The sequence below is a fragment of the Maniola jurtina genome, chromosome 20 (assembly GCF_905333055.1).
Source record: "Maniola jurtina chromosome 20, ilManJurt1.1, whole genome shotgun sequence".
In the NCBI taxonomy this organism is placed as follows: domain Eukaryota; kingdom Metazoa; phylum Arthropoda; class Insecta; order Lepidoptera; family Nymphalidae; genus Maniola; species Maniola jurtina.
In genome coordinates this window covers 4,993,635-5,019,474 of record NC_060048.1, presented here as the reverse complement: position 1 = coordinate 5,019,474, position 25,840 = coordinate 4,993,635, and the positions used below count along the sequence as shown (strand labels likewise).

The following is a 25,840-nucleotide window of genomic DNA, read 5'->3' as shown; positions in this document are numbered from 1 at the left end:
AAAACAAGTAGTCCAATCTGAAGTTAAAACATGGTAGTTTGCATAGGTCATAAACTAAGTTAAGGATTAAATAGTAAGCTCGGCTCATTGCTTTTGTAAAATGTGTAGTATTCCTATTACTCGTAGAATTGAACGAAGTACATATTATGTAGTTGAATGTTTGACGAGCACTAGCAAAGCCACCTCACAGCCAAAAGATGTAATTACTATTACTTAGTTGGTTAAGTACCCATTGGCCACTCAATAAATACACTTTTATTATGACAGTATCTTTCGTATCTTTTCCTCAGTTGGCACTAAAGATGTCACCAGGAACTGCGTCATATATTAAAACGAGCCCGATTCGTCAGCCCAAACTGCATCTGGATTCTACATTTGTGACTTTATGGGTGCTTTCGGTTAAATAATTATGTGCATGTTGGTTTTGTATTCTGAAATTCATGGGAAAAAACGAGCATAAAATATTGACGTCGAATTGGGCGTATAAAACGAAACGTTTCAGTTCTGCGCATCTGTTTTACTTCTGTCATTAGGTAAGTAGAGATTTAACTCGTATTTAAGTAGTTCTGTGATTATTAACTATTGCATATATACCATTATACCATATCTATACTTTTGGACTACCTGTATAGTAATTTCCTCTTGATGGTACCATCTGGTAGTCTACCTACCACCTTGAATTGACTATAAGCTGCTTTGTCACTTCTTGTGGAATTGATCCTGAGGGGGAGAGTGGTATACCTAATATGCCCTATTTGACAAGCAGAATCATTAGCTGAATATTTCGCAACTAAGTGATGCTCGCGACTTCATACGCATGGACTACACAAATTTTAAACGACTATTTTACCCCCTTAGGGGCTGAATTCTCAAAAATCCTTTCTTAGCGAATATCTACGCCATAATATGATCTACAGCTACACGCTTTTCAATTCGATCCGTCCAGTAGTTTAAGCTGTGCGTTGATATAGAATCAGCTTTTCCTTTTATTGTTTATGTGTTCCTCGACGAGACGCAGATATACCGCCTATAGGCTGTATTAACTTAATCAGGTGAAGCCGCAAATAAATGTAGTCCACTATATTTCCTAATCCCCGCCGTCTGTGGACTGCACATGAAGCCTGCGTAGGCTTAGCGCGCTTTAAACACATTTAACCCTTTCTATCCGCTTAGGGATCGTGTTGCGAGAAATCCCTCCTTAATGGAGTGTTTACTTACTGAAAGAACGAAACTCTACAAACATATTGACTTTCTAGGTCTTAAGGCTCAGACTTTATGTGAAGTGGAAACAATTTTCAGTTTGTATTTATCGTTCTTACTTTTTCTGCCCAGCCTGTTATAAGTAAAAAAGTCATGCTCTGCCCCAACGGGGTTCCAATATTGTTATAATGTAATCTCCCCTATAATACAAAAATTGTAATGTAATCATATGTAGGTACAGGTATAAATTGTATAGCGGCAATAGATACACACTCTATGTAAATTTCAACACACTACCTATTGCGGTTGACGAGATTCTGCAGCAGGGACTTATTGTTATTGAATTAGATATATACAAATACTAACGTAAGCACAGAAATTATAATGTTTCCCAGTGGATCCCATTTATTCACAGAAATTGAAGCCTACTTTTAACTAGTACCATGAAAGTATTCTTTAGTGTTTAATTAAAAACATGTCTTAAAACGAAATTGTCCATTAAGCTCTCTCAAGTCAAATAGAATCAAGAATATCTAATTAAAACTTGTTTTCATGTCGCCCAGTGGTCCCATTCTAGTCTGGAACTGGAAAACTCAAGCCTACAAAGTTTTATCTCGTAAACTTCACAAATATTCGCCGGGGCTTTAGTAGCGTTGCTTGGTGGCTTGGTGGTCATTAAATGGGTAGTCTAAGAGCAAGCGACGAAAATAAACATAGCATCTATTCGATAAGATTGTGACCTATCAATTAAATATTATAAATTGTATGCGGTAAATCGGCGGTTTTTAAGAATGATCAATCTCTTTGATCAATGCTAGCCTTTTTTAGTTAAATCTGCTTTCCGAACCGGCGGCGCAGCGGTAGTAGAATGTTGGCCTCCCATAAGAGCCACAATTTGAATTTAAGTAGGTAAGTAAATATAATAATTGATCCATAATTTCTGTTGGAAAGCATTTTATAGTTTTGTATATAAGTACGCAATAAAATACAACTAATTTTATTTTCACTACCCGCACTCGGTGTCTGGTGCACAGGCCATCAGATGAGCTTTTTATATCATAACGAAGATATGTATTTCATATAACATAGATAGAGAGCACAATCAGACAAGTTAGAACCTAATTAAATTTGGCTCATTGGCTTTTTCTGTATTGTCAATTATTGTCAACAGCTGGTTGCATGATAAAATAAATGAAGAGAATGTCAACAATATTAATAACTATTAATAATTAGGTAAGTAGTAAGGAAAGCGTAAAGCATGGTCCGCACACCATATGCACATGGTTGACGACCATAGCAATGTCCGACGTTGCTTTCACACATTCTTTTCTTGAATGTACTTATAATAAACGACAGCAGCGCGGCTTCTGCGCCTGAGATCTCTTTTTTTTTTTTAATTCACTATAGGCAAGCGCTTGACCACACGTACGTCTTTTGCGTACTTTGACTTTTCTCAGACCAAAGACAATTAAAACGAGATAGATTTATATTTCTCGCATAAATCTTTCTAGTTTTGACTTTAAGTAAACTGAGTTTGGCTGAGAAAAGATAAAGTACGCTCTATAATAATAGATTTTCGCCTACGAGCGCTGTGTGTGCTTTTTCATTATTTAATACACATATTACAACTTCTAGGAGGGGCACTAGACAGTAGACACATCGCATCTTCGTGCGTTTTATTTGATCAAGGTTTTAAATAATTAGATTAGATTAGGTAGCATTACAAACTACAAAGCCACTCTATGTTTTAATTTAAGTAATTCTCTTCGTATTTTTATGATACCATTTTTTTTCTCTACATCATACAATCCTGCAGTGGCCCAGCACATGTGCTTAACATTGACTCAAATCAGTTCATGTTGTTTTATTCGTGTACAATTTGTGGTAATAACGAACTGATACGAGAGTTAGAATGAGTGTATAAAACTATTCAAACAAGTGTAAATTAAAAATTTATAACACCCCTGACGATCCAAAGTATTTGAGTTTTCCAAAACATCATTTTCAAATAAATAATTATGTATTTAGGCAACGTCCATCTTGACAGCTTGACATTTGTCTATTGACATAATATTATGAACCTAACGGTTATCTAACCTTCTTTTCTACAAGAAAACTAGAAAAGAGCTGATAACTCTTAAACGGCTGAACCAATTTTTTTAGATTATAGCTAAGAACACTCTCGATCAAGCCACCTTTCAAACAAAAAAAACTAAATTAAAATCGGTTCATTCGTTTAGGCGCTACGATGCCACAGACAGATACACAGATACACAGATACACAGATACACAGACACACAGATACACAGACACACAGATACACAGATACACAGGTCAAACTTATAACACCCCTCTTTTTGGGTCGGGGGTTAATAAACTTTTCCGAAGTGCAGGATTCGGATGTATTATGATTTTCGCCACAGTATAGACATTACAGTAAGTAATCTGACGCGGACGCCTTTGATCTTGTGATAAATGACCACTACGATGAGCCTTCAATATAGAGCCCTAACTACGTAGGCTAGTTCGGGTCGCACTTACAGCACGATTGATCTGACGAGAGTCCAGATGGCTTTATCGAACCTTTGTAGGTATGTAATAACATACCTTACTCTGCGCTAGATGGCGCTATGCTAGGTATTAGGTAGAAAGTTCTGTGCTAGTAAATTCCTATTCTACCTAACTTACCACCATTTCGTTCCACACTCCAAACAACTTCTTTTACCAAGAAAGTTTTTCGCCCTTTAAATAAACAGATATCATCCCACTTCTGACTAATTTAAAATTCAAAATATACAAATTGGTATTCTAAAAGCTACGAGTAAAAGTACAAAATAATGAGTCAGATTTTATTTTGCATTTGAATACAATTTTATCAATGTTTATATCGTATCTAAATATTTGTGAAGGCCCTTAGCGGTTTGGTTTATTGGGAGATGAGTTAAGTTGAAGTCACCATCTCTTAGCTTTATAAAACAGGACATTGTGATGATTATTATAAGCAGTTAGGAAATCATGTTAAGTACTCGGGTTTCGATATTCAATTTATTAATAGACCTATTGATAAATTGAACATCGAAATTAAAAATACCATAAAAATTTTGAGAATAGGTTTAGACAGTAAACGTTGCAAAGTAACTTATCATAGATAGATTGAATATATAAAGTAAGTTGATTATAGTGCGTTTCATCGGATAGTACCTATGGCGTTATGTTGGCTCCCCTGTCTGTTGGGTGGTCATTGGCACCATATTGGCATGAGAAGACGCAGATTTTGTTTATTTTCATTTGATTTTCATTTCATTCATTCAGGAAAATCAAATGAAAATAAACAAAATCTGCGTCTTCTTATGCAAATATCATGCCAAGGACAGACAGGGGAGCCAACATAACGCCATAGGTACTATTCGATGAGACGCACTATAGGTTAAACTAGTTTCCTAGTATTCAAATGAACTTCGCCAGAGATTCGCAGATGGCGTTTGTGACAACAATCTGAACCGACATATTGAAAAATCATTATTTTAGACACGTGGAATACTCTCTACATTATGTGCACTGGGTTGCTTTTGGTTTCCTTTAATCATCTAAGAACCTTTTAATGACGTTTGAAATCAAGATTGAAAAACCTTTTGAAATGTGCGTGATGCATTGGGACAAGTATTTTGAAAACAGAATTTTGGTTATCGTAGTGTAAGTTAAACAAACGTTCTGACGGGCCACACGCAGTGGATGAGTCAGTGGCTACCTCCATATTATGATATCGCCAAATGGCATTGAGCCTTGAGGTCATATAAAACAGTTTTAAAAAAACAACTACTACTTAGTAAAGGACACAAAAATATTATTTTTACTCGAAATTCTTGCCATTATCTAAACCGGATAAGTGTTTAAACAGAACTGTAATTATTATTGGCAGGTTTTATCTAACGAAATGCCATCAGCATAACGGGCATAACCTAACATCGATCTTTGGCCATTCCTATCATAACAGTGGAGTGATGGTCATTTTATCTTATTCATATCATTGGCGTCAAAGACTCAAGTTTTTAGGTTTTAAAAGCCCCGTGGGAACTCTTTGATTTTCTGGGATTAAATGTCCATCTCCTAAATCTAGGCGAGTTCGCGGTCTCTCAACTCGTAGTATATCTAGGTACTAACATTCGGGTATTATCGCGGCCGTGAACTTGTCCGCGATTTGCGCGTGAACTCTGCGTGACATAATTAATTAATAATGATTGTTATGACCTCTTTTTAGTCTACACTCTCAATTTTTCGCAGACAGTTTTAGTCAGTCCCTTTGTTGAGGACAACAAAGATATCGGACGCCGCGAAATCTACCCGCGCGATCGCAGTTTGAGTATAGAGCGGGCTTATCATAACACAGCTTAAATATAAAATGCACAAAGAATTTTTACATAATTTTCTCAATCTTCTAGATTTTATTTATTCTCTAGAGTCTAGCGGGATTGACAAGAGCGCTCTGCGCTATTGAAGTAAAGGCGATTAAAGATAATGAAGGAGCGTCTTCTTTAGAACAGCACACAATATTAAGTTTTAAATGTTAGGCAGAACGATGTACAAGACACAAGGACCTCAGTAAAAGTAACTATCGATTATAGAGCTATTAAAATTATCATCATCGTCAACCGATAAGTATTCTTTTGCAGAGATTTCCACAGGCCACGATCTTGCGCTGCCTGAATCCAGTAGCTCCGTACGATTGTTTGATGTCGTCTCTCGACCTAGAGGAAGTTCTGCCAACTTTACGCTTTGCGATCTCGCCAGTATAACATCCTGAGGGACTCCAATGTCTATCAGTTTTTCGAGCTATGTGCCCCACCCATTAACACTTCGGCTTCGCAACACGTCGAGCTCGATTTCGGTTAGATACTATAACTCTGTTACAGATCTCATTTCTGATTTGATCACGCAGAGAAACTCAGCATAGCTCTCTTCATAGCTCGCTGATTTATCAAAACACCAAATTATACCTATTATTTCATGTCGTGTTTGGAGTCTATAATTCAAACTAATCCTCAAACGGTTTATGGTCGTTTTACATCCATAATGTAATAAATGTCAAATTTTACGTAAATACAGGGTGTTTGGTAATTAGTATATAATGACGACACGTACCCATGCTACTTTGATCTGATAAGTACAATGCTGAAGTAAAATGACGAAATAAAATTTTGACATAATTTTTTTTTTAAATTTTGTATGAAATTTTTTATAATTTTATTTCGTCATTTTACTTCAGCATTGTATTTATCAGATCAAAGTAGCATGGGTACGTGTCGTCATTATATACTAATTACCAAACACCCTGTATATTGTAAGTACTTACTATGTATTTCGCCCGATTAATAGCAACTAACAATATACGTACAAGGTTAGCGAACCTCAGCACGTGTCCATTGATATATTATAGCTATTGTAGCTATTGTAAATATGTCTTGTAAGTGGCACGTGCCAAAATAGTTTTGGTACGCAATATGAAATACCTATCCAATAAGTATTGGTTTGCGGTTGATGCAGACTGTATTGTACGGGACTCGAAAGGGTTCGAATGTTTTCGATACTTACCGATAAGCTGATTATGATGACATTTTGATTATGCAATAGACCACCTCCATAAAATGAGGTCAAATTAATTATTTTTAGTAAGCTGCAAGTAACTGCGACATCGGAAAGTTGAGAAATTTTATACCTGTATAAATAATTATGTAGGTACTTAATCTGCGCTTTCATAAATGCTATGTGAAATTAAGTACATAAATTAGTCATAAAGTTATAATCTAGCTTGACTTGTTTATGTTAAAGCCTTGAGTCTATTAGGAACATAGAAACCCTTTAATAAAGATGGAAAAGATCTAATGAGAATATTTATGGCAGACGGCAGCACCAAAAAGATAGCCTGTACAGATTCCGAACTAAAATTAATTTCATCATCATCATCATCATCATCATTTTAACCTGCGGACGTCCACTGCTGAATATAGGCCCTTCCTCAACCATCCACTTCCTGCCACCTTCTTTATATCGTCGGTCCATCTTGCTGGAACTGTGTTACCTTGTTCGCGGTCTTCGCTCTAGAACTTTACGGCTCCACCGGTCGGCGCTCCTCCGACATGCATTGCCTGCCCATTGCCACTTCAACTTGCTTATGGTTTGAGCTATAACAATTGTCCTGCGGATCTCTGCATTTCGAATCTTATCCTTCCTTCCAAAGAAGAATGGATACACTAAACTCTTCTTATTCCCGTGTTCAGGATTGGGCCAGTTATAGGTTTATAATAACTGAGATGATGATACAGACACACACACATCTACACTATAATAATACTCGTTTTGCACATTCAACATAATATGTCGTCTATACTTACACGTTGGAATTATTCCTTAGTTATACTTTAACTAGGGTTCACTTTTGTCAGAGTTTAGTATTTCATAGGCTTCGTTCGAGCAAGTCTTGTTACCCAAACGAGGTGTTGTACCTACTTGTTCTTTACTTGATATTGCTGGATCCCTTTCATAGCGCCTTTTATGCGCCACTGTGCCCGATTCTCGGCCATTTGACACCAAGCCGAAGGGCATCCTACGCAACGTGTTACTTTAGTAAATGGCCACAGTACGTTGGCGACAAGGTTCACTAGGTATTTCAACCGATTTTAAAACAAATCGCATGCAATGTAATGCAATGCAAATGCAGAAAAAAGGAGAGAGAACGACTGAGGATCAGCACGAAGTAATTGTACTTAATACAGATCCGTGCTGATCTCGCAGAGCTAGAGGGGGAGTTAGTTTTAGTCCATGGCCGTCGGACATACTCTGTCGACAGGCAGAAGTCCGTAGGGATTTGTCCTCCTCCTCGAAGCCTATGAAAAAAAGTACATTAATAATCAATTATTAATTAAGTACGTAATTAAGTATTTATTTGGGGCAACCAAAAATATAGATCATAATATAAATAGGGTAGATACACGCCATGAAAAATAAGGATAAAGGTCAAATTAATTCGCAGCGAATGACTAAAAATCCTATAAAACGTGACGTAATAAACATTGAACGCCTCCAGAATAATATAAGTCAATGAGAACGTAAATACAAACATGTATTATAATACAAATCACATAAATCCAATTCATATTATGTAATTTACTTATGAGGAAGACGGGGAACGGGATTATACGAAGAGAACAATATAAACGTTGAATGTGGATAAGATATAAACCAAGTGCTTATAGTACAAGAGCCAAATTAATAAATTATTTAGTAGATAGAAGTTGAAAGTGTCTCTTCATCGTCATCAAACAATACGTCTACTGCTGAACATAGGTCTCTTGTAAGGTCTAGGTATGAGCTAGTCTGCTACTGATTCTAAGAGCACACAATGAGTATTAGTACATAGACAGTACGCAACCGATATCAGCGCAGGAACATTACAGACGTTCAATGTAATCCGTTCAGACTAAGGTATCATCGACGGCTATACACGGCGAGCCCTGAATTGAAAACCTTGATTTGTTTTCTATATATGTACTAATTTGAACTGTATGTCTATATACATAAAGGTGATCAAAAAAGACTCGACTCCATTCCACTCCATTGGTATACCCGGACCTTAGTCTATAAGACACTGCACAAAGTTTGCTCTGATATCGCGTGTTCAAACAGTAGGCATTGTGTGACCCAGTTACGTTGCCAGATACGATCTAATCAGAACGGAACCGCCTGCCGGTGAAATTTACTAAAAAGCCTTTCTGATTCACAAACTTCCACTAATCTTGGCGTGCAAACTTGACTTACAGTACCTAACTACGTCTCTACAAGTAAAAATATTCTTTTGCTGTGTCATACATGCTCTTTAAACATTTTCTGTTTGTTTTACTAAGGCCCAAAACAGACGGCGCAACGCGACTGCAACAAATATTTACTATCTAATAAGAACGAAACTGCCCACCAGTGAAAACTAAAAAGCCATTATGTTTCACAAACTTGCACTAATCTTGGCGTGCAAACTTGACTAACAGCACCTAACTACGACTCTGCAAGTAAAAATATTATTTTGCTGTGCCATATATGCTCTTTAAACATTTTCTGTTTGTTTTACTAAGGCCCAAAACAGACGGCGCAACGCAACTGCACCAAAAACTATCTAAGAACGAAACAAGACTTAGACTAGGGCGCGTTTGGAATCCTCGTAGTTTTAGTTTTAAGTTTATTTAATTGTTTATTATTTATCACCTTCATAATATATACATACAACAGTTGACAATCAAAAAGTGTACAATGGTACCTACCTATTTTCTATAAATGGCTTTGATTTTGAAACCGTGATCGGCACACGGTGCAATTGTTCTGTGATGAAACTCTCTCAGAAGTCAGAATAGGATTTTAGTTCATTCGTTTTGATAAAGCGCGCCAAATTGTATGAAATTACCGCAAGACTGTTTCAATGCAACCAATTAGTGTTGCGTTTCAAACGCGTCTCAAACTAGTTGCAACATATTATGTGTTTTCATATAAGAAAATACAGGCATGAAACTGAAAAGTAACTTGAGTTGCAGTTACATATTTTTTTAAGTTGCGTTGTGTGCACTGGGCCTTCGTACGTAAATTTGTTCTTGCTAACACATTCTTGCAAAGGTTTTCTTGAATAAAAATTCCACTTTACGTCTTTAAGGTCGCGACTTGCGTGATCGTACCACGAAATTTACACAGAATCCGTTTTGTTTTGTTTTTTAGGGTTTCAGCTAAAAAGGTGATCAAACTTCCTCTCGCCAATCTGCATACTGATTGCATATATGCATATTCCGTATAAGTTAGGCTCCGATTTACATGACACGGACGTGAGCGTTTGAGCAACCACAATCTGTAGACTACAGAATATCTAAACTATAGACTTCATCCTTTTTCAAACCATTGAACCAGATTCTGGTTATTAGGTATTTAAACGGCATATTTGATAGCCTTCAATCTTAGATCCTTCTATTCGGGAGGTCGGCGGTTCGATCCCTGACACGCTCCTCTAACTTCGGAGCTATATACATGCGTGTTCAGCAATTAAATATCACTTGCTGTAACGATGAAGGAAAACAACTTTAGGAAACCTGCATGCTTCTCCATAATGTTCTCAAAGATGTGTGAAGTATGCCAATTCGCATAAGGCCAGTGGCTTAGTCTAAACCGTTCTCATTCCGAGAGGTGATCCGTTCCTAGTAACAGACTGGTGATGGGTTGATCATGACGAGGATGAATCTTGGAATAAAAATCATACTTATAAAGATAGTCTTTACCTATTTATCTAAAAGTGGTCTTCATTCAACGTCATTAATCTATTTTAAACCTATATCAATGTTCAACGTTGAAAGATCGATCGTATAGTAATGATCTATCGATCAAATGTTGCTTTATTAATTCGGGAACATCCTACCTACTGAATCTGGGTATCGTCATTAGAGGAGAGATAAACTTATGATGGCCCCATACTTTTACGCCTACGCGACGTCTCGCTCGAGTATTTTAAATTAAAATGAATTTAAATACGAGATAATAAACATATCTATTTTTTGATTCACCTAAACTGCTTTAATCATAAAAATATAATTAATCAATTTCTCTATCTCGACCATAATGATTATTTAAAGAATTATGACCGATATTATAACTTCGCCTCGAATCTCGTCTACAGTTAATTAAAATGGGTCATCTTGTTTCTAATGTTAATTAATTATTACAATTATCCGCGTAACTCAATTGTAATCTATGCAGATTGTATTACAGGGCAACGTGTCACATCTGGCTACACGGTATTAATTAATTGGATAATCAGATTGTTTGTCTAAAGTAATTTACCTATTTCGTACTAGATTCGTATTTCGTTTTCCAAAGCAGAGATTTTCCCAAGTTACTGGTACCGCGCCATCGTCCCGCGTATTAAGATTTTCGAAAATCCCGTAGGACCTCTCTGATTTTCCGGGATAAAAGTAGTCTATGTCCATCTCCAGGATGCAAGCTATCTTTGTGCCAAATTAAACAGTCGGGCCGTGAAAAACTAGCACACAGATAGAGACAGACACACTTTCGCATTGATGGTATGAAAGTAGTATGGCTATGGATTTGACTAAGTAGAAAGTACCTCCTATTAAATTCACCTAGAAATCTATAACCTAGGTTTCTGTAAATTGTATTCTACGAGTGTCAGACCCGTTTCTGTAAAACTGAATCCATACTGTCTGCTACGTTTTCACGGTTCAACCGCTGGACCGATTTTAGGTACTGAGTTAGCTTACATCCCGGGGACGGACATAGGCTACTTTTTATCCCGGAAAATCTAAGAGTTTATACGGGATTCGTAAGGGTCTATCCGTTTAACCGATTTATATCTGGTACAGAGGTATCTTACGCCCCGGAAATTGACTTCGGTAATTTTTTATCCCGGAAAAGCAGAGTTCCCACGGGATTTTTAAAAACCCAAATCCACGCAGATGGAGTCGCGAGCATCATCTAGTTTACTAAAAAGGAGTTTAGTTACTAAAAAGGATTTTTAATTTAAAGTTGATATTATAAGCGTAAGTAGATAGGTGTCCGCTAATACTCAAGTCGTGTTTACCGTCTCGTAAACTTGGCAACTAAGTCTCGAATTCCGAAACAATCCTGCTTACAGCTTGTAATTAGAGGCTCCATATAACACTTACCTATATCCATTCTCTAATTACACGCACTCCGTTCCGTTGCTAACGTTTAGTTTATAGTCAAACATGCCGCTACTGGTGTGTTTAATTTACGATAATTTCCAAATGTGTTGAATATGTGTAAACTTACATACTTATCTATAACTAGCTATTACAACGACTTCGTTTTTAACCCCCGACCCAAAAAGAGGGGTGTTATAAGTTTGACGTGTGTATCTGTCTGTGGCATCGTAGCTCCTAAACTAATGAACCGATTTTAATTTAGTTTTTTTTGTTTGAAAGGTGGCTTCATTTAGAGTGTTCTTAGATATAATCCAAGAAAATCAGTTCAGCCGTTTGAAAGTTATCAGCTCTTTTCTAGTTACTGTAACCTTCAATTGTCGGGGATCGGATGTTATAAATTTTTAATTTACACTTGTATAAAAATTCTTTGTTTTTGCGGAATGAAAAAAAACTAGATCACCCCTCATATTCTACTACTTGTCAAAATCAATGTCGAAGATTTGTACCTCGGTCAAACAGACGGAAAATTTTAAAATGAGTGTTTAGGTTTTGGTAATATAATAAATGATTTTCGAATTCCAACCACAAATATCTCAATTGGGCCTCTACTTCTAACTACTCGTTACTCAAAGCCGATACTAATTTGACTCATCGATCCAATTAAAAAGTCTGTTCAGTATTGTTAACCAAAGCAATTGCGTGCTACAAACTACCTCAAATATCAGTGTACACACGTACCTATAACCCCACAGCTATTTTCAATTCAAGATAAGGTTTTACGCAATATACAGAAAATATTTCAGTCAAAACCATTTTCATGTACCAGGGTATCATAAAATGTCTAGCAGCTAGCGCCAGCCGCCTGCATCATTTATAATCATAACTTATCCAGTGAACACTTTGACTTCGCACCTCGGAGCACTCAGCGTGATGCAAGGTAGAGGGCAAAATATTTCCCCAGGCCCTTTGTGCGTACCTCCTTTGAATTCTGACTATATTTGTATGAACTAGCCTGTAAGTTGTATTTGTATGCGTGTCTCTTACAAAACTCGTTGTTCTGATGTAGGTACCTAGTCCCTAAGTATTGCGTGCGACAAAATTGGCTTTTGTTAACTAAAGTACATGGGGTAACATTGTACGAAAATGCAAAATCCACTAAACATTGTAATGATTAAAGTTCAGATTTGAAACATGCTTTTAGGGACTTTTTAACGCAGTTAATCACAAAGGTTTTTTTTAAACATAGGTTTATGTTGTACCTAAAAAACTTAAATTTACCTTAATTTTACGTAATTTTAAGCTTATCAAGAATCTAATTATAAACTAAGTGTATTTCATGTAAAAAAAAAATTGTGGTATGACAAGTGAGTGTAATTTTGATTTTTTCAACAGTAATATACCTAATATTTCATTATATTATATTAATACCCTTTTCAGTGACACCATGTTGCTAACCTAACTACTATTACAGTCCTAATTCTAATCCCATCCTATTAATATTATTCTAGAGCCTCGATAGCTCAACGGTTGAGGAGCGGACTGAATTCCGAAAGGTCGGCGGTTCAAACCCCACCTGTTGCATTATTGTCGTACCCACTCCTGGCACAAACTTTACGCTTAATTGGAGGGGAAAAGGAATATTCTTAGAAAAATTCTTCTGATTTGGCTGGGAATGGAGGTAGTTTATACCCTGGAAACACATTGGCTACTTCTATCCCGGAACATCAAAGAGTTCCCGTGCGATGTTTAAAAAACCTGTATCCTGATGAAGTCGCGGGCATCATTTGGTCATATTATTTTTCTTTCAACCACAGAAATACATGACCGTTTCGTCTCTCTGTCTCGGTTACTAAGCTGCAACTTCAATTAAAACTGTCTAGAGCTCTTCAAAACTAATTAGAACTCTAGTTTCTTTCTATGAACGCTGCGAAAAATATTATTCTCAAAGTATGATCACGTGACTCCCTTCAGGTTACAACCCTCCGCTGATCCATAAAACTTTAGCGCAATGAAAGGCGTGCGTGCCAATCGAGAATGCCAAAGGTCCCGTTTAAACTTTACTACCTTCAGGCTAATGGTTGGTATATATCAGCCTATAGGGCTACCGGTGACCTGACCGACCTACTAATACCCTTTATGGTGTCATGACATTAAATATGCCTTATGTGGGTATTGGAATGTATGAAAATAGATGGCAGACATTGGATTGAGTTTTTAAGTGAAAACTTCTTTATAGGCGCGTTGGGCGGTTTTAGGATGGGTAAAAACTTCAAGGTCGCCTCACATACATGCTAATGCTAATAGTAAGTATATGTATTCATGTACATGTCATAAGTATGACATACTGCGCGTATGATAATATGAACGTTTGCTAATAATAATAATCATACCTATAATTTTGATTCTGCATTTTTTCGAAAAAAGCTATTTTTTGTAACAATTTTGCGATTTGCTGATTAGTTTAGGGATAACCATCTATATGTATCTATAGAGAAACCATGGGATAACGCAATTTGGGAACGTGACTACGTTAACATAGACCTGTAAGTGAATATGGTCGCGAAAATAGCGACCATTTTTCCGTCCATTTCCCGTCCTTACAAAGTTAACGTTAAAAAGTTACATTAAAGACTCTGAGATGTAATACAAAGAGCATTAAATAATAACAAAATGTACTTAAATAGCAAGTTTAAAGCACTTTTTGATTCTGAATAAAACCGCATGATTTTTGTTTTGTTTCAGGTCAATTATTATACGCAGAAGTAAGCTTGAAATATTATTAAGGTAAGAAACACGTTTCTGTTTAATGTAACCATATAAAAATTCGTAGTAGCTACTTATCGAAATATAAAGAACTCTAAAACGCTTGCACGCAGGCAAAATCAAAATAATGTGGCATATCACGCTATTCGTACTTTAAACTTGAAATTGTTTCTCTAAAAGCAACATGTATAAGGAGAAGTGGCCTCACTGAAATAAACGGACTTTAAATACAAGTGGCAGCTCTGAAATCTTTGTTATGATTCAAATTTCAGTCTATGTGAAACTTTTTGTCTAGTGGGAGGCTTCGGTCGTAGCTAGAACAACCCTTTCGGCAAAGCCGTGCCGCCAAGCGACCTACATGGTAAGATGCCTTGCAGAAACCGATAAGGAAAATCATATGAGTTTAATAAAACTGCAATACCCCTTTCAAATTAGCCAGCTTCCACCAAGACTGCATCATCACTTGCCACAAGGTGAGATCGCATTCAAGAGCAACGAGTATCTTGTATCGGAATTGAAAAAAGACTTTCGAAGTTATTTGACGTTTGAGTGATTTTTCTGATTACATAAAAGTCCAACATAATTTTAAAAAAAAGCTCCGTACCGTTACAATTTTTTTATTACTGAACTATACAGAACAAACAATACTTTTCGTTGAAAAAAATATAATTTTATTAAGTCTGCTAGATTTTCCCAACAAAATAATAAATTGCCTCACTGTAAATAAACGTATTTTAATAGAAGTAAAGCCTCGTCGGTACTTTCATGTAATCTAGTAAAGCCGTCGAAAATGTCTACAAAACCGAGTTTCAGTCTACGTGCAACTTTTGCAAAGCGTTTTACGCTCTGCTAATTTTTCCGATTACATTAAGTCCAACCCAATTTTGGAAAGAACGTTAAATTGTTACAATCTTTTAAAATTAACATTTGTGACTTCGTTATAGGTACCTACATAATTTATGTACCTATTGTTTAAAATGAAAACACAGTCTGTACTTGAAAATGAAAACACAGTTCCGCAAATTAAATTAAACCATCTTTCCATATGCATGCGGTTTTTTTTACTAAATATGCATGTGCAATCCGAAAAGATGCCGTGTAAAAACCAAACGGGTTTGGGTTTAATAAAAAGTGCCATACTCCTTCCATGTTAGCCCGCTACTTACCATATAAGACTGCATCAGCACGCACCACCAGGTGAAATTGCAGTCAAGGTCCACTATGGAACATATCGGTTCTTCGATATACATTGCCTACTCACTCAATACCTGTTTTAGAATGTTTTTGCTTGAATTATTGTTTTGGAACGTTTTCCCAAAAGCAATCGTCCAAAAAAAGTCCACATTCAAGTGACAGCCCACAGGAAACTGCGATGACATCAATCAACGAAAGGACGGCTATCTGCATACTATAAGTATCATTAAACGCTCTACACTAATCAAAAGATCTAGAAAGCTCTAGATTCGAGACTAATTTTCGCCACTACAGCCGCCAAGTTTTTGTTCCGAGCCAAGACCTTGATAAAGGCTTCCTCCCTCTTGAGTAGGGCTGTGGAAATCAGATACTTCGAGATCTAACACCGGATATTCTTTTTATAGCCCAAGTGCTATAACAACGCTGTGTGCATTATTTTTATAACAGAACAGATCTCTTTTATAAGACTTATTAACTTTGTAAACACGTGGTACTGTCGGTCAAGAAATATGTCCATTCCAGGGCCATCAACCTTTTATTTTCTCCGTATGTTCAGACTTTTGAGTAGGCCCATCAGCAAATCAAATCCAAATAAGACTCTAAACACTTGTTCAAATCCTCTTGAGGTTTTAAGGTTTCATATTTGAGCCTTATTGTACTTAGTAAGAAGTTAAAAAAAAATTGAAGTGAAATGAATCATTTATTTTCAAGCCGTAGTAATAACTTTATAGTTTAAAAATTTGAATTTAAAACATTGGCTAAGTAAATGATAGTTAAATTCGTCGAGTTAGTCCTCCTGTGTACCTCGTGCTTTCAATAGACATACTCGTAGTCTCAAGTTCTTATAAACATGTTATTAAAATAATGATTCCTAGTTTTAAGTGTTTCTCATTTAGCTAAAGCAAGAAAATCTTAGAGAGTCGATACCATCAAATGTAGGGTACATTTGATGGTATCGGGCCTGAAGATAAAGATTACAGCATTGTGTCTAATGGACGGCGAAATACGAATTTCTTGTGTCCTTTTACTTTTTGCAGACGCTTTAGTGGATAAGAACAACGTTCTGCCTTGTTACGAATTTGGCATTCTTACCTGATCTACCTAATTAAGGATTAAAAGAAGTGTTTTATCTGTGACGCAAATTTAATGTTGGGTAAGTTCACAAAAAATGATACTTTACTTTTCCGTGGGGAAAATTGCTCAAAGTATGACACCACTTTTAGTCCTCTGTGAACAACAGGTTTTTTTTAGGTTTATCAGGATCAACAGGTTTAACAGCAACGTTCAGCATGCACAGCCCACACTTCCTCTACCTACTACACACAAGGAAAAATTGAGCCATATACGCTCTAGCACACATCCACTGAGTCACACTTGACTAGAGATAGTAAGCGGAAGTTACGAGAAAAAACGATTATCAAATTATTTATTTACAATCTCGCTCTATTTGTCTGTATACTGTGGATGTGACACTGAATTCACAAACAGTGACGTCATGAAAAGGTGTTGTGGGTGATATTATCTTGATTTATCGTTTGTAGATGTTAAAATGCGCGACCCGGCGCCGACGCAGTCTTGTTTGGCGCCGGCTCTTGCTAAGCGATGCACCAGGTAGACTAGACGATTTAGATCGATAGATAGAACACTTGAAGGTCGTTGCATACAAGTTTTTAAAGATAGAGCTAACAAACTATTATGGAAAAGGCATGTAAAGGTGGTTTAATAAGGACACTTAACTCCCGATATTACGATAGATGAGTATTATTTTCAATATTTTTGAGGTAGAAAAGTATTTCTAGTGTCTTGCTAAAATGTAAATTTTACAACGCTGTGAGTTGCGACTGTGATTATTCTAGCCTTACCTTCTCATTTACATAGGTTTAACCTGCCATGGAGGTCACTTGCAATTACTGCATGCAAGAAATAGTTGGTCTATACTCTCGAATATACATTATTTTTAATTAAATACCGTAAATCTACATGAAAGAACGGGTTCGGCTCGCCAGAGAGGCTGTCATTTATGGAAAATAATATTTATGCGTAGACGAACCAACAGTCTATGGCCTAGGCCCAAGGCTTCACTGTTACCGTATTCCAAATTGTACCATCACCTACAGCATGTTGTAGTCCACTGCAGGACAAAAGCCTCTTCATTCCACGCCATTTACTTTTGCTCTTGCTAAAATGAAAGAGCTGGACTCTTCTAAATTGTATCACAGAATATAATTTTTCCCCCCTGTCTTTGATTCACAAACAAGACTGGCGCCAACGATATGATGCATATTTAACGTCTGTTAAAGATCTACAAGCTGTCGATCAATTCCACGTCTAACGGAAGACGATAGGGAGAAATGCCATGACATCATCACTCGCGTAATGCATTCATAACTGTTAACGTAATTGCTTTGTGCGTATAACAGATACATAACTATTGCGGGCACGTTTTAAATGAATAAACACAACTTCCGCGCTCCATTATTAACTCGCCGGAATTGTTAGGTTGTTATTTTGTTAAGATGGTTGGGTTGTTCCTAGTTTCTTACGTGTATATCTAACCGGTTTGTTCATTGTAAGGATTGAGATGTTACTTCGGATTGCAGTCAGATGGTGATTCGTTACAATTTCATAAATAAATCAATAGTTTATTACGCTATGACATTGCGCTAAATGTGAACTACTACTGCATGGTCTCTACACGAGCAAAGATCTTGCAGGGTTTCACATAACAGCATGTGAGCCTGCTGGCTATCGTGCACTTTGTCGGCGTTTGTCCGTAAGCGGCGCGGGCGCACCAGGGATGCGTATCACTGCAAAGGAGTAGTCTATCCATACTCCATACTTAATATTATAAATGCGAAAGTGTGTCTGTCTGTCTGTCTGTCTGCTACCTTTTCACGGCCCAACAGTTTAACCGATTCTGACGAAATTTGGTACAGGGTTAGCTTATATCCCGGGGACGGACATAGCCTACTTTTTATGAAATTTTTATAATGACATGTTGATCGGCATAATCTATCTGCAGATGAGATAAGATGTACATTGTACAAAGTATGATCAAAAATGTTGATCCCTAACACTCCATTACAAAGCTTTTGTCTTCGACTCCACCTGTATTGTAATAACCGGAACATAAAGGTACGCCAAACAATACTCAATTTATGATTACAAAATATGGGGTATTGTAATATTGTTAGACATGTCACCGTACCACCGTACCGTAGTTTAGGAGTTAGATACGTCCGGTCGAACAGTCAAATAAGCTAAAGTTTGAAAGTGAAAAACTGTTTATTGTATAAATTACTCTACGAAGTTTACTAAGTTGATCTTACTAATATCCAAAATTTTAACTGCAGAAAGTTTTAGTTTCTAGCTTTTTTTGGCATCGGCTTGGCCCCCATGAAATATGAATAAAGATATAGATGCGATTTTTTGTTGGCCAATTTTTACCAAAGTTAGAGCAATAAACATATTTAATGTAACAGTATTAGACTAGATATATTGTGGATTTTGCGTGTATGTATACAATAATCTATTTAATTTTATAATGGTGGGTAGAAAAGTCGATCCAATTAAATAATATGAATACTGATATTAATGCACAGTAGTATGAGATAAATCTGTCTCCACAGCAGGCGACGACGGTATAATTATTACAAAGTATAAGAAGCAGACAGTTGACATTGATATGTAGTAAGTCGCCGACCCGATGGTGCCAGATAAGGGAAACAGTGCGTGCCAGTTTATATAAGTACCATAATACCTATTAGTTATGCTAGTTGATCGTTAGCTAGATAAGCCTTTTGTATCAATTGCTGCTTTTGTTGTAGTAAGACGTTGTAATATTTCCAGGAGAGATAAAACGATTTGCTAAATTAATTGGCACACAGCAGGACTATAATATAAAGCAGTAGAGGTGGTCTTAGCATTATCCTACATGCAAAACACAATTTAATTAATCTAAAGCCATTATTTAAATAGGGTCTTGGACTGTAGTAATAAAATGATGTGATCTTTTGTACAGCGGTAGTTTATGGGACTAGAATAAATGTAATTTTAAAAATTTAGATTTTTGGAATTTTTTAACATAATTAATTATTACCCGCGCTGTATGAAAGAAATATTTCTCCGCCAAAATTACTCTATTTTTAAGTTAAAAAATTGAAAAATATTTGTCGTGTACGCCCTGTGACGTCATTGATCGCCTTCCATACAGCATCTTAAAAATAAACAAAAATCATGATATTTATCTAATTATCATTTAATTTCATTTATTTGCATAGATTGAGGAGTACAACAGATGTTATGCTTATAAGTAAGTAACTACAATCCTCTTTAATGATAATGAACTCTAGCCCCCATAAACTACCGCTATACAAAACATCACATCATTTTATTACTACAGTCCAAGATTCTATTAGAAACCACATTTGACAAGACTAACCTAATCTAAGAACTAACTGATGTGCAAAGGAGATTACCTTACAGGAATCTTCATGTTTCCATACAGCCTACTTATCTAATACTTAACTACATCATCGCTACACTTCGTCTTCTACTTAGCTATCAAAGTATGATTATAAATCGATTATAGGTAATCAATTTATTTTGCAACTAGATGATGCCCGCGACTTCGGCCGCGTGGATTTAATTTCTTAATCCCATGTGAACTCTTTAATTTTCCGGCACAAAAAGTATGTCCTTCCTTGAAAAGCAAGCTATTCCTGTACCTTCAGTCGAAAAGGGTTTAACAGATGGGCCATGAAAAGTTAGCAGTCAGATTGGACATAGATTTAACTACCTTCATGTAAATGTAATGCATGTTCACGTAAAAATACATTAAGGCTAATGGGAAAAATACTTTTAACTTTTATCTACTGAATTCAATGTTCGCTTAAATAATGTTGCTTTATATAAACGGGTATTCGTATAAAACATTACGGAAGTCGCTAACGACACGGCACGACATCATTTTATTTTTTGTTGAAAATGAAAATTCCTATGCTTCTTTTGAACAACATTAGTTTGTTCTGCTTTCTATTACGTTTTTGTGGGACTCGAACAATTAAAAATGCAACTCCGCTTCAGTAACTAATGAAAGGGATTTACTTTTATGTCCCTGTATAATTATAGCCTATCTCTTTTAATAAAGCGTCAAATCGATCATGTTAAAGAGGGACGGACGCGTTTAAGATCTGTTTTTATTAAGGTGGAAGTCCTTAAAGGCAGCGTCCTCGTTAAAGAAGCTTCTTCCATTTTAGACGCTCGGCATTTCCAACTGGTGTCCCAATATGGAATCAAGTACCTGTATTATCTAATCCTGTTCCTCACTTGTGATTTCTAATGAATACAAGGAGTGTTCGCGGGACAAGCAAGTAGCAACCGCCGGATATATTATTTCTTCTTCCACTAATTGGTACTTATATCTACTTACCTCAAGTCGCTGTATTTACATAGCAACCAATGACAAACGTCTACAAACAAGAAATTTCTAAGTTGGGCTAGGTGAAATCTTTATGATCATCATCATTTACTATTAAGTGAGTAGGACAGCTGAAATTGTCACCATAAAAAAGGACGTGAAAAGTTATGTGAAGTGCACAGAACTTTTTATTTGCATAATTATTTGCAATCTTGCGCCACCATTTAAGAGGGCTCTCTCCGTCACTCGTTTCCACTCGTTTCATACAATCGTAGTTCCAATTTCATTTGAATATTAAGCAACCAAAGTCCATGAAATTTTGCAGACATATTCTAGAAACTAATATCTATGTCTGTGGTTTTCCAGATTTCTGTTAAAATATTCGGTTTCAAAGTTACGCGGTCTTAAAATTTTCATACAAATCTTGGAGCCCCTGTAATTTTAAAACTACATATTTTTAGAAAAATCTAAAACACCACAGACACAGATATTAGTTTCTAGAATATGTCTGCCAAATTTCATGGACTTTGCTTGCTTAATATTCAAATGAAATTGGAACTACGATTGTATGAAACGAGTGGAAACGAGTGACGGAGAGAGCCCTGTTAAGAAGGATGATATAAATATCTATCAAACTAGGGTCGTCTTTGTCACCTTTATATTATACTAGCAAGTTACTCAATCGACTAACAGTTTATTTAAAGATCACAATGTAAGTTCCGCTTTGGTTTACGAACGGAGCAAAATGGCGTTTCTTTTTCACCGCCAACGCACCGAGGCTTGGTCGGTGAGTCAGGGGCTATTTTAGGTTCTTTGATGCGCGTGCGTTGCTGTTACTGAACTGAACACACTCGACTCGCTTGCAACTAATTTGTATTACGATCATTTAGGCAGAGAACCTATTGGATACGACTAAACGTTTTGTTCTATGGTCTGTGATATTTTCGCACAATATATTTGCGCTGCTGCTTTGATAGCTAGTTCTATCTATTGACTAAGTTGTGGATGGGGTTAGGATTACATTTTATCGGATCCATCACGAGCTTCAGTATTCATTTTCGCTTAGTGTGAATAGGCATTATTTTCTAGGCAAGTGCCTTCAACCTAAATCTTATCAGTTATCACTTATCACTTATTTTTATAAGGTTTGATTGTCGTCAAGCGCAAGCCTATTTTGCGATAAAAAACCTTAGCTGAGCTGCCACACGAAGACTCTTCTAGGACACCGAATATTCCGCATAACGCATATTCATTCAAGACTCAAGTCACATACATTGTTTGCTGCAAAAGAAATACGGGATATCTATATGATCTTTATTCTCGTATGAGTCAGGGTGTCAGGCTGGTATGCGTGCTACAGGATAAGCTTTTTTAATAGCCATAGGGGTCCTATATCTGCTTCCACCTGCCTCGATAACCGTTAGAGATAAGATTTGTTCTTGACCATGACTATTGTAATAAGTATAGAGTTTTTTACTATAATATGTAACTGTTTGCAGTTTTGTAACTGTACCTATGTTCAATTTAACGCCTATATCAACGCCGTGCTGCGAGTCATGTCGATCGATACTATCTATCATACTCGTTAGCGTCGGACAAGGTGCGTTGCGATAAAAAACCGGTCAAGTGCGAGTCGGACTCGCGTGCGAAGGGTTCCGTACCATCGTACAAGATATCCCTAACACTTTTATGTAGAACTCTGCAAATTATTAACGGTCTGCATCATCTATATGAGATTTAGTGAATTAATTTTTTTTTGTGACGTAACCACAAATACACGGTTTTCGGATTTTTTCCTTTACTTGTGCCATAAGACCTACCTACCTGCCAAATTTCATGATTCTAGGTCAACGGGAAGTGGCCTATAAACTTGAAAGACACGACAGACTGACAACAAAGTGATCCTATAAGGGTTCCGTTTTTCCTTTTGAGGTACGGAACCTTAATAACTTGCTATTCATAATGTAGATTGTAGATAAGTTCATTCACGTATTTATATATCTTTTACTAGCACTTTATCGGTATGAATATACGGAGTGCAGTTATCTACTCACTGTATGATTAGGCTCCTGCGGTACGTTTCTTGTAGGTAATAACCTCAGCTGATTCCTAGACCCATGGCTTCGATAAAATATCAGACCCTTAATAAATTTTCGTTACTACAGACTGATTGGTTATTATTGGTGGCTCTTAAGAGCTTGTAAAAGTCTTATTTCAATTAAAATCAACTGTGGCGGAATCATATTAATACACTCTATCATTTGAATAATACAACCTATCAATCAATACTCAATAGTATGGAGTCTGATCGAATGTACCTACTTGTAAACTTGCTGTGTATGTTGTACGTTAACCTATTAGTTAAGTAGGCATTGGCATTAAGCATAATCTTAATTAAATCCATTATTCGAACGTTTCTCAATCCTTATGATAAGTCAATATCTCTACTACTGGTTTTGAAAGCAAATTCTACTTAGAAGTTTCATGTGATAGTAAAATTACAGCTTACTCTTCGGTTAATTTTATGAGCCACTCGTCTTTTTGTAGCTCTCTCCATAATTTCCTGTCCTTGGTCTTTTCTTTCACTACACTATAAGTACCATGCTACATAAAACTTATCTTAATTAAGATACCTTACATACAGCTGGTTACAAAAAGCAGTTCCAAGGGAAATCCCTTTTGAAAAAGTTTAAGAGACATTTCTTGGAAAGGAAAAAGGAAATGTCTATAATAAGTACACTGATCTTCTAAACGAGGGCCATTCACAGTTGGGAGTAAATTTTTATTGTGGTTTAGCAATTAAGGCAATTAAAGAGCATCGACGGTCGACGCGCGTGGTACTGATATTATTAGGCTTCACGCAAACGGGCCACCAACCACAGCCACCGGTCGCTGTCGAGCGTCACGTCCTTTGGTATCTCGCAAACAAAGGTGGTTGGTGGCTGCCAAGAGTAGTCGATAGCCGCCACTAGTATTCGGTGGCTGCTACAATATGTAACACTCCTGCTGTAGGTGCGAGTGGCCGCCACATTAACTCGCAAGCGGCCGCTACTGCTGGCATGTCGCGAATACTGATGTTGAAATCTATAGAACGCACTTTGACTTTTCTTAGACGGCAGTCTCGTCTGTCAGAACGCTGTCTCGTTTTAACAGTGTCTTAAGTCTGAGCGAAATCAAAGGCCCGTTCCCGTTTCCCGTGGCCCGTTTGTGCGGAGCCTAAAGTTGAATCAATTTCATCGCGAGCAACTGAGCCGGGTCAATGACACGCTAGATGCGCGCTCTTTATGATATAAGCGCTGCCGTGCTAATTATCTAACTTACTATCTCTCATTCACGATTTCATGAATAACGTCTTATGTAATTGCACTGATTAATTCAAGAAACTGTACTGAAAAAAGATATTGGTTAGTTCGTTTGCGTTTTGTAAAAATTAATTTTACTTAATTAATGTGACTAGCGAAAAGTATCATCAAGATCAATATTCAGTATCCCTTGTATGAGTTTGTGATGTACGACGACCATAAGTAGGTAGGTACCTTTTTCCGATTTCTTTTGCAAGTTTTCAATATAATATTAGGTATGTGTTAGAATTTCGTTTCCGAAAACTATAATCCATACTAAATACTAATATAATAAATGTGAAAGTATTTGTCTGTCTGTCTACCTGTCTGGCTTTCAGGGCATATCTGTTTAACCGATTTTGTCGGGGATAAAAATAGGCTTCATGATCTACCTATTTCATAAAGCGTCCCATTTAGGGATATATTATAGGCTATGCTTTATGATTTTGCTGGATAAATACCGCATAATCAATGAGTTCGCTTGAGATTTTTAAAAAACATAAATCCATGTGGACGAAGTTGTATCTCGTATCATCATCTAGTAACTCATATAATATCGTAACTAATTTAATGAGACGGAGTAACTGACCGTTGAAGACGTTCTGAAATTGTGGACCAACCTAAACCTCTCTTCTGGGACTGATTGATATCTTTTGTTTGTCATTCTCAATGCTATGCCTAGTAGATATATTTTTTTATTAATGGCCATGGTTAAGTAAACAATTTAATCCCGCCTTTAGATATTTTACACTTTCATCAAACGCTTGACTACAGCAACGGATGATTTCAAGTTTCAACACAAAAAGAATTAATGGTGCGTGCAGTGCACTTAGACGTTTTATAAAAAATTGAAATTGTGATTTGTAGATCCGTGTTTTAGATTTTTTTTCTGTTCATGAAGAAGTTATTCGTGGTCTATAAAAACTTATTTAAAATTACTTTTAAAGTTTTTTTAAAAGAACACCATAAAATAAGCAGATGAAGTACTTATATACAACATAGAACCATCATCATCAAACGATCACCAGCCTACTACTTAGAACTGGTTTCCTCTTAGAATGAGAGGAGTTTTTTTTGTCTGTCTGCCTGTCTGGTTGGCTGGCTGGCTGGCTGGCTGGCTGGCTGGCTGTCTGTCTGTCTGGCTGGCTGTCTGCCTGGCTGTCTGGCTGTCTGTCTCTCTGTCTGTCTGTCATGATGTATTTATTTTTATGCATAATAGT

At 36.6% G+C, this 25,840-nt stretch overlaps 1 protein-coding gene across 5 annotated transcripts in view; it reads left to right on the top strand.

Annotated features, from left to right (window-relative positions):
* LOC123875875 (dystroglycan 1) overlaps positions 1-25,840 on the top strand; it is a 125,373-nt gene that overhangs the window by 8,620 nt on the left and 90,913 nt on the right. For 4 of the 5 annotated variants that reach the window (XM_045921939.1, XM_045921937.1, XM_045921938.1 and 1 more), the window contains exon 2: positions 14,646-14,687. The exons of the other annotated variant lie outside the window; for it this stretch is intronic. The gene's annotated coding sequence lies outside the window, so the exon portion shown is untranslated. The remainder of the gene's footprint in view (positions 1-14,645; positions 14,688-25,840) is intronic. 5 annotated transcript variants of the gene reach the window in all.